Source organism: Dipodomys spectabilis, unplaced genomic scaffold (genome assembly GCF_019054845.1).
Source record: "Dipodomys spectabilis isolate Male_0828 unplaced genomic scaffold, ASM1905484v1 ptg000173l, whole genome shotgun sequence".
In the NCBI taxonomy this organism is placed as follows: Eukaryota; Metazoa; Chordata; class Mammalia; order Rodentia; family Heteromyidae; genus Dipodomys; species Dipodomys spectabilis.
The window spans coordinates 4,841,036-4,849,812 of NW_024870850.1; the positions used below are offsets into that span (position 1 = coordinate 4,841,036).

Sequence of the window (8,777 nt, forward strand, 5' to 3'; positions counted from 1 at the left end):
GATTTTAAATAAGTGATGTTCAATCAACCTGAGTCACTGTCGTGGGATCTGTATTATGGCTGCAACTACATTTCCTTACCCCCTAGGCCAGTAGTCTGAGAACTTTGTGTAGTAATACCTGAATGTTGCAAATGTTGATAAAATTTCTTATGGTGGCTCATGCCTGTAATCCTAACTAATCATGGGGCTCATTTGTGCAGATGCAGGTGTGAAACCAGCCCTGGCTGGCAAATCTGTGAGACTTTTATCTCCAAGTTCCCAGCCAAAAGCTAGAAATGAAGTTGTGTTTCAAGTGACAGTGTGCAAGCCTTGAGCCAAAAAGCTCAAGAACAATGCCAAGGCACTGATTTCATGCCGTAAATTTGGGGAGCTCACACATACACTCATTCTTAGTGTGCAAATGTAGTTACTGTTCCAAATTAAGCCATATGTCATTATTTCATATCAGATATGCTCCACAACTCAGCTGTTAACAGGCAGCTCTGCATTATGAAAGATTTCTTGTGGGAGAATTTCATGTGTTCAAGGTGAGTTCATCTTTACTTGTGCACATACATATTCTTGAAATTTTGTCTGTAACACAGTTTCAGTAATATTGGCTATAGTAAAAGAAAGAGAAAAGCAAAGAAAAATGACTGCCCAGAACTTCAAGAAATTCTAGCACACTATCTGACTTCTATTGCAAAAGATAATGTCATTGTCTTAATTACTGGCACTTCTTTTTAAGTGCTACTATGACAACTATAGTCAGAGGCTGCTGTCCACAAATGAGACCAGAGATTCCAGGATCAGAATTGCATTCTTCTGTGCTATAGAAGATACATGTCCTTCATTTTTATGTCACTGGTACGTTTATATTACTCTCTTGCTGGTCTGGGGAACTCAGGGCCTGGTTGCTGTCCCTGAACATTTTTGCTGAAGGCTAGTGCTTTAGCACTTGAGCCACAGCTCCTCTTCTGGCATCTTTTGGTAGTTAAATGGACAATAGAATCTCACAGACATCCTTGTCCAAGCTGTCTTGAAAACAAGATCCTCAGGTTAAGACTAAAGGTGTGTGTCAATACTGTCTGGCTTACCTTATTTTTTATATTGCACACTATTTACCCATGTTTAACTGATTTTCATTCTCTTAATTTCCCAAAATATTTTCGATACTTTTGTTGAGGTGCTAATATAGAAATGTTGAGTAGCATGGTTTCAGCTGATGGATATTTCTTTGCTACCTGCAGATACAAAGGAAGTCTTGTTTTGGTTAGTACAATTTTATGCATGCTATTGACTACAGATAGAAATACTTATTGACTAAGTCTTCGTTGTAGATAAATAGAACATGGCAGTTTGACATCAGTATGTGAGAGATCTGACTCAAGTCTACATCCATTGATGTTAGCTGATGCTTGCCAATTTTGATTCAATGTGGTGCTTGTGCTAAGTATTTGGTTCAAGTTGTGGTTCCACACTGCATGCCATGCGCTTTGATCATATTCACTCACTCTTTTAAAACCACTTTTTTTTCTTGAGAAGAAATATTTTATTCAGTAATCATTTTTGAAGGCATATTTAGGTAAATTTTAAAATATTTTTTTATTTTAAAAATTGAAATGTATTAATTAAAACCACTTTTATATTGTGTCATGCATCATTTTTCCTCTCTCACATCTCCAATTTCTTGTACTCACTTTTACTTGTTTGAGGTAGCTATGAATGAGCCACTGGGTATTGGCTTACTTTGGCTTACATTGGCTTACATACAAGAATATGTATTTTTTTTCTCAAAGCTGATATTCTACAACTTGAGGCACACCTCCACCTCTAGCTCCTTGTTGGTTGACTAGAGATAAAATGTGCCATGGACTTTTCTGTGGCAGCTCACTTTGACTTTGTCTCCTTAGCTGTCAGCTGCTTGCTTAGCTAGGGTTGCAGGTATATGCCTCCAATAGAGATAGTTTTAATTTCTTGAAGAATCACCAAACTTTAATTTTTATATGCCATTCCCCAAACTGCAATTTTTCTCTGGGTTAATAAATAATTAATGGGTGCTCTGATTGCCCAAATGATGGAATATCATTTTTCTTGTGATTTTCTATTTCTATTTTTTTAACTTAGCAAAATCAACTTTAATGAAACTAATTTAAATAAAAGATTTAAGAGAGTTGAGGCAGGGCAAAGTGCTTTACTATACAGAACAGAAAAATAATTCAGCAAGCACTTGTTTCTTAATTCTATCCACTACAGAGGGTATATCATATCTTATGGATTCTAGCAAATCAGCTTTATTTTGAAAATACATCACTTTATTTCCCCAACAATGCAGCCACACATCACAGACCTGACACAGGACAGTCACATGATTTCTTCAGCAACTTTCAAGGTTTCCAAAAGTTTCCTGGAGTTTACAGCCAGAAAGGTTTCAAATATTAAAACTTTCTCCACAGCTACAAGTTCCATTGATATTTGGGTTATTGAAGACAAACTCACTGGATAACTTGTCTTCAACATAGTCCATTTCTGTTCCTAAAAGTGTTAGTTGTGCTTTCTTGTCAATGAATTCTTGACTCCATCTTGAACAACCTCTTCATCAGAATCTCCTCTTGTCTTGGTATATTCTCGAGTATAAGAAAGGCCAGTACAGGCCCTGGTTCAGACACCAACTTTCACACCTACATGTTCAGGCTTATCTTTAAGAAGCTGTTTTATGTTGTTTACTGCTGAAGGTGTCAGAGTGAGGGTGGCTAGAGTGGGCTGCAGCTTCCTCTTGCTCACAGCAGGAATAGTAGACCAGACTTAGAGACAGATATCTTCACCATCCCGCGGTCCGGTTGTCCAGGTCCCTCGGGCCCAGCTGAGACCCTGCAGGCTCTCTCCATGGGCACAGCAGGTGCATTGATGCCACAACCTCCTGCCTCTATTTCTAGTTTCAAAGTATCTGTTTCTTGATTGGATTTTTCTCTTCTGGTATTTAATTTTTAGAATTATATGATGCTATTTAACAGAAAATTTATATATACTTTATGTATAACTTTATATATATATATATAAATTTATATATAGTTGCATATAAGTGTTATTTATAGTTTCATATATTTAGTTATATACATGTTCTTTTTTTACTATATAATATATAGTATGTATAATACATATTATACATACTGTATGTACTCCTACCAGTAAATTTAATACATTTTAAAAGATCATTTTCTTTATATAGCTGTACAAAGGAGTTGTCCTTCAACAGAGCAGTTGATGAAAACAAAGTGTCTTTTTGTCACCCCATTTAACATTCTAACCCACCACTCCCACCCTCTACTCCAAACGTCATTTTTCTTAATTGTAGATTATGTCTTGAATTTTTGCCATTTAACAAAGCAATTTATGTATACAAAGCATCTGGGTCTGTATGATCCATCAATATGCTTCACCCTTTCTACCCAATCCTTCTCTATATCATATCCAATGTATTCTTGCCTGCATTCTACTCAATATCCACGTTCATGCTTCTATTCCTCTGCATTGGCCTCCCACATCCCTCAGGTATTCCTAGTACTCATTTTGTTGGCCTTTGCCTTTATCGTGCTAAGGAATTATACTCTTTGTGCTCCTCATAGATTCTATTGTACTTCAGATAATTCATTCATTATTGCTTGGGTGCAATCCAGAGTGCTTACTTCTAGAATTATAGACACATTCTGCTTCCCATGAAGGAGGGAAATCATGAATTCTGGGCTTCTCTGGGTCTGGCTTACTTGACTTAACATCATCTTCTAGTAATTTCTTTATTTTTGTTGGTTGTGGGTTCTGAACTCTGGGCCTGAGCACTGTCCCTAAGCTCTTCAGCTCAAGGTTAGTGCTCTACCACTTGAGCCACAGTGCCACTCCTGGCTTTTTTTTTGATTATGTAGTGCTGAGTAATCAAACCCAGGGTCTCATGCATGCAAAGCAAGCACTCTACCATTGAACCACCTTTCCAGCCCCCTCCATTTCTTTATGAATGGTTCAACATCATTCTTTCTAATGGGAAGGTTTCCACTGTGTATGTATATAAAGGCATCTGGGATGATTCTATATCTTGACTATGGTAAATAAAGCTGCAATAAACATGATTGTGGTAGTAGTTTTAATGTTTCCTTGTTCATGTTCTATTGGAAATATGCTCAGAAGTGGAGTTGGTTTGTCATATATATATTTTCAATATATATCTTTTTATTGTAAAGATACTGTACAGAGGGATTAAAATTAACATTAGTAAAGTAATGAGAACATTTCCTGTCAAGCATTGTTAACTCTTTTTTTTGTTTTTCCCCTACCATCCTTTTTCTCCCCACCTTCCCAATTCCTCCCTCACCATCAAGTTGCAAAGTTTGTTTTCAACATAGTGTTTTGTATATGTCATTATTACAATGAGTCAACCTATATCCTTGTTTCAGTATTGTGTTATTTCCCTTCCCCTCCCAAAATGTTTGTACAAGATGTAGGGCACCAGAACCAAATACAGTGACGACACGGGTTATAAACTCTGTGGGAAGGACATAAAAAGAAATGAAAAAAATCACATAGCACATTATAAGTACATTTAAAACAACAGCAACAAAGGTAAAGCCTCTGTGTCCCTATCTTGGGGTTCATTTTGCTTAGCATCATCTTATATAGTCATATGCACATAGCATTTGAACTTTTCTGCTTGTCTTAGACATATACTAGTTATTGCAGATAAGGGAAACCACGGAACCTATGTTTCTTTAGGCCTGGCTTACTTCACTTAATATAATTTTTTCGAAGTCTTTCCATTTCTTAACATGGACAGTGTCATTCTTTCTGCTGGAAGCATAGAATTCCATTTTGTACATATAACATATTTTTTGATACATTCATCTACAAAGGGGCATCTGTGTTGGTTCCATATCTTGCTATAGGGAATAATACTGTGATATACATAGCTATGCTGGTAGCTTTAGTATGGTCTTGTTTGTGATCATTTGGGTAAATGCCCCAAATTGGGATTGCTGGGTTTTGTGGAAACTCCATACTGCTTTCCAAATTGTTGGGCAAGTTTACACTCCTATCAACAATGCAGTAGTGTTCCATTTTGTCCACATACCCTCCAGCATCTGTTGTTATTAGATTTCCTGATTATAGCCATTCTAACTGGGGTGAGGTAAAATCTCAATTTTGTTTTGATTCACATTTCTTTATGGCTAGAGAAGTTGAGCATTTCTTCATATGTCTATTGGCTATTCTTATTTCCTATTCAGAGAAGTTTCTCTTTGCCCACTTATTTGTCGGACAGATGATTCTTTGAGGATTTGTTGTTGAGGATATTTAGTTTTTTGAGTTCAGATTATATTTTAGATATGAGACCCTTGTATGTTGTATGGCTAGTAAAAATCTTCTCCCAGTCCATGGGCTTTTTACTGGTCTTGCTAGCTATGACCTTTGCCATGCAGAAACTCTGCAGTTTCATGCAATCCCATTTGCCCATCCTTTCTTTGATGTGTTGTATTTTGAGGTCTTCGTTCAGGAAATTTTGGTCTGTGCCATGGAGGCCTAGAGTTTCTGCTATTCCTTCCTGTAATGTTGTTAGGGTGTCTGCTTTGACTTTGAGGTCTTTGATCCACTTGAAGTAGATTCTGGTGCAGGGTGATGTATAAGGGTATATCTTTAGTTTTCTGCAGGTGTTTAACCAGTTTTGCTAGCATCATTTATTGAAGGAGATTTCTTTCTTTTATTCTATTTTTTTAGCTCCTTTATCAAAGATTAGGTGATTATAGGTCTGTGGGTTCATTTCTGGTTCTTCAGTTCTATTCCATTGATCCTCAGGTTTGTTCCTGTGCCAGTACCAAGCTGTTTTGATCACTATGGCTTTGAAGTAGTTTGAAATTTGGAATTGATATTCCTCCAGCACCGTTTGTTCTGCTAAGAATTGTTTTTACTACTTGGGGTCTTTTATTGTTCCATATTAATGTTAGATTGCTTCTTTTATTTAATTCAAGAATGAGGTTAGGATATTGATGGGTATTGCATTATATTTATAGATAGCCTTGGCATTATTGCAATTTTCATGACGTAAATCCTCCCAATCCAGGAATATAAGAGGTTTTCCCACTGCCTTAATTGTGCTTTCATTTCCTTTTTCAGGTTTTTAAAGTTTTCATCATGGAGGTCCTTCACTTCTTTCATTAACTCCTATTTTATATTTTGTTGGTCTATTACAAAAGGAGTTGCCTTCTTGATTTCAGCTGCACTCTTCTCGTTATTGACATATAGAAATCCATTTATTTTTGAGGGTTAATTTTATACCTTACTACTTTTTCATATTTTGCATTAGGTCAAGTAACTTGGGAGTGGAGTTAATGGGGCTGTTTAAATACAAGATCATATCATCTGCAAGAGGGAGTGTTTTACTTCATCTTTTCGTATTTGGATCCCCTTTATATTTACATCTTGTATTGGTGTTCTAGGTAGGCATTATAATACTAATTTGAAGAGTCATGGAGAGGGTGGATATCTTTGTGTCATTCTTGATTTAAGAGGAAATGGCTTTATCTTTTCTCCATTAAGTATAATGCTGGCTGTAGTTTTGTCATATACAGCCTTTATTATAGGAAGGAAAGTTCCATGGATTCCTAGTTTTTTCCAGAGCTTTCATCATAAAGGGGTGTTGGATCTTGTCACATGCTTTTTCTGCATCTATTGGGTTACTCATTTGGATCTTATCCTTGCTCTTGTTGATGCGATGAATTATATTAATTGATTTGCATCTATTGAAACAGCTTTGCATCCCTGAAATGAATCCTGTTTGATTGTGGTGTATGAATTTTTGGATGATTGTTGAAGTCATTTGGCCAAAATTTTTTTGAGAATTTTTGCATCGATATTTATCAAGAAATTAAATCCCCCAACAACAAATCCTCAAAGAAACATCTGCCCTATAAATAAGTAGACTAAAGACTTGAAGAGAAATTTCTCTGAAGAGGAAATAGGGATGGCCAATAGACATGAAGAAATGCTAAACTTCTCTAGCCATATAGTTTGTATTTGAGAGCATAAGGGATAACACATAGCAGGTGGAACAAGGAAGAATTAACACAACAGTGATATACACTAGAAACTATGTGGAAAATGAACTGGATATGTTGTGAAGGAGGATGGGAGGGAGAGATAGGGAGAGAATGATAAAACAACTAACATAATTCAAAAAAAATTGTACTCCTCACTCATGTACCTGTAAACACGCTGCATATCAACTCTACAATAAAAATAATATATGATAATTAAATTATAAGCCCATAAATAAAATAAACAGGCCCTTTACAAGCAATGAAATTAGATTGGCAATAACAGAGCTCCTTCCCCAGGAATTCCCAATTTTACAGCCAAGTTCTAAAAGACCTTAAAAGGAGAATTTTCACCAGTACTCCTCAAAATCTTCAATGAAAGAGAAAGGGAGGGAACACTAGTCATTCTATGAAGCCAGCATTACACTCATCTCCCAATGAGAGAAGGCCACACTGAGAAAACACAACTCTATACCTTTCTTCTCAATGAATGTCTATGCAATGCCTCTCAATAAAATACTGACAAATAGAATCCAACAACTGATCCAGAAAATCATACATTATGACCAAAGAGATTCATACCAGGGATGCAAATCTGGTTTAACATATGTAGGTCAACTAACATATTATAGCACATTAATAGAAGCAAGACCAAAATCCACATTATTAACTCAATTGCAGCAGAAATCACCTTTGACGGTATCCACACCCTTTATGATAAAATGTCTAGGAAAGCTAGGAATCTTTGGAACATTTCTCAATGTAAGAAAGAATGTATACGAACAATCTACAACCAGTTTTATGCTTAGTGGTGAACAACTAAAAATATCTCCCCCAAATCCAGGAACAAAACAAGGATGTTCACTCTCTCCATTCTTCTTCCACATAATATTGGAATTGTTAGCAAGAGCAGTATGCAGGGTAAAAGCAGTTAGGTGAACCAAATATGGAAGGTAGAATAAAATCATCCATTTTACAGATGACATGATCATGTACTCAAGCAAACCTAAAATCCCCTCTTCTGTAGCTAAACTTGATCCTGAACTTTGGTAAAATAGCCAGGTACAAAATCAACTCACAAATATTAATGCCCCTTATGCCATTGACAGAAGTTCAAGGCTGAAATTACAATAGCACCCATTTGCAATTTCCTCAAAAATAATAAATTACCTGGGAATGAACTAATAGGGGAAAGACCACTATAGTGAAAACATTAACAATTTAAAAATGGAAAGCAAGGAAGGCTTACAAGTGGAAAGATAGAGACATAGAATTCCATATATATATATATATATATATATATATATGTGTGTGTGTGTGATATATATGTATATATATGTATATATATATATTATATATATTACATTTTCTTGATCCATTCATATACTGAGGGGCATCTGGGTTGGTTCCATATCTCAGCTATGGTAAATCATGCTGCAATAAAAATAGTTGTGCTGGTAGCTTTCGTATGGTCTTGTTTGTGATCATTTGGGTTTATGCCCAAAAGTGGGACTGCTGGGTCTTAGGGGAGCTCTATGTGGAGTCTTTTGAGGAACATCCATTCTGTTTTGCAAAGTGGTAGAACAAGTTTACATTCCCACCAACAATGCAGTAGGGTTCCTTTCTGGCCACATCCCCTCCAGCATCTGTTATTATTAGATTTTCTGATTATAGCCATTCTAACTGGGGTGAAGTGCAATTCTCAATGTTCTTTCTGATGGAGTT

General features: G+C 36.1%; 1 pseudogene; it reads right to left on the reverse strand.

Moving 5' to 3' along the window:
• Positions 1-2,221: 2,221 nt before the first annotated feature.
• Positions 2,222-3,319, reverse strand: LOC122119930 (annotated as a pseudogene).
• Positions 3,320-8,777: the final 5,458 nt, after the last annotated feature.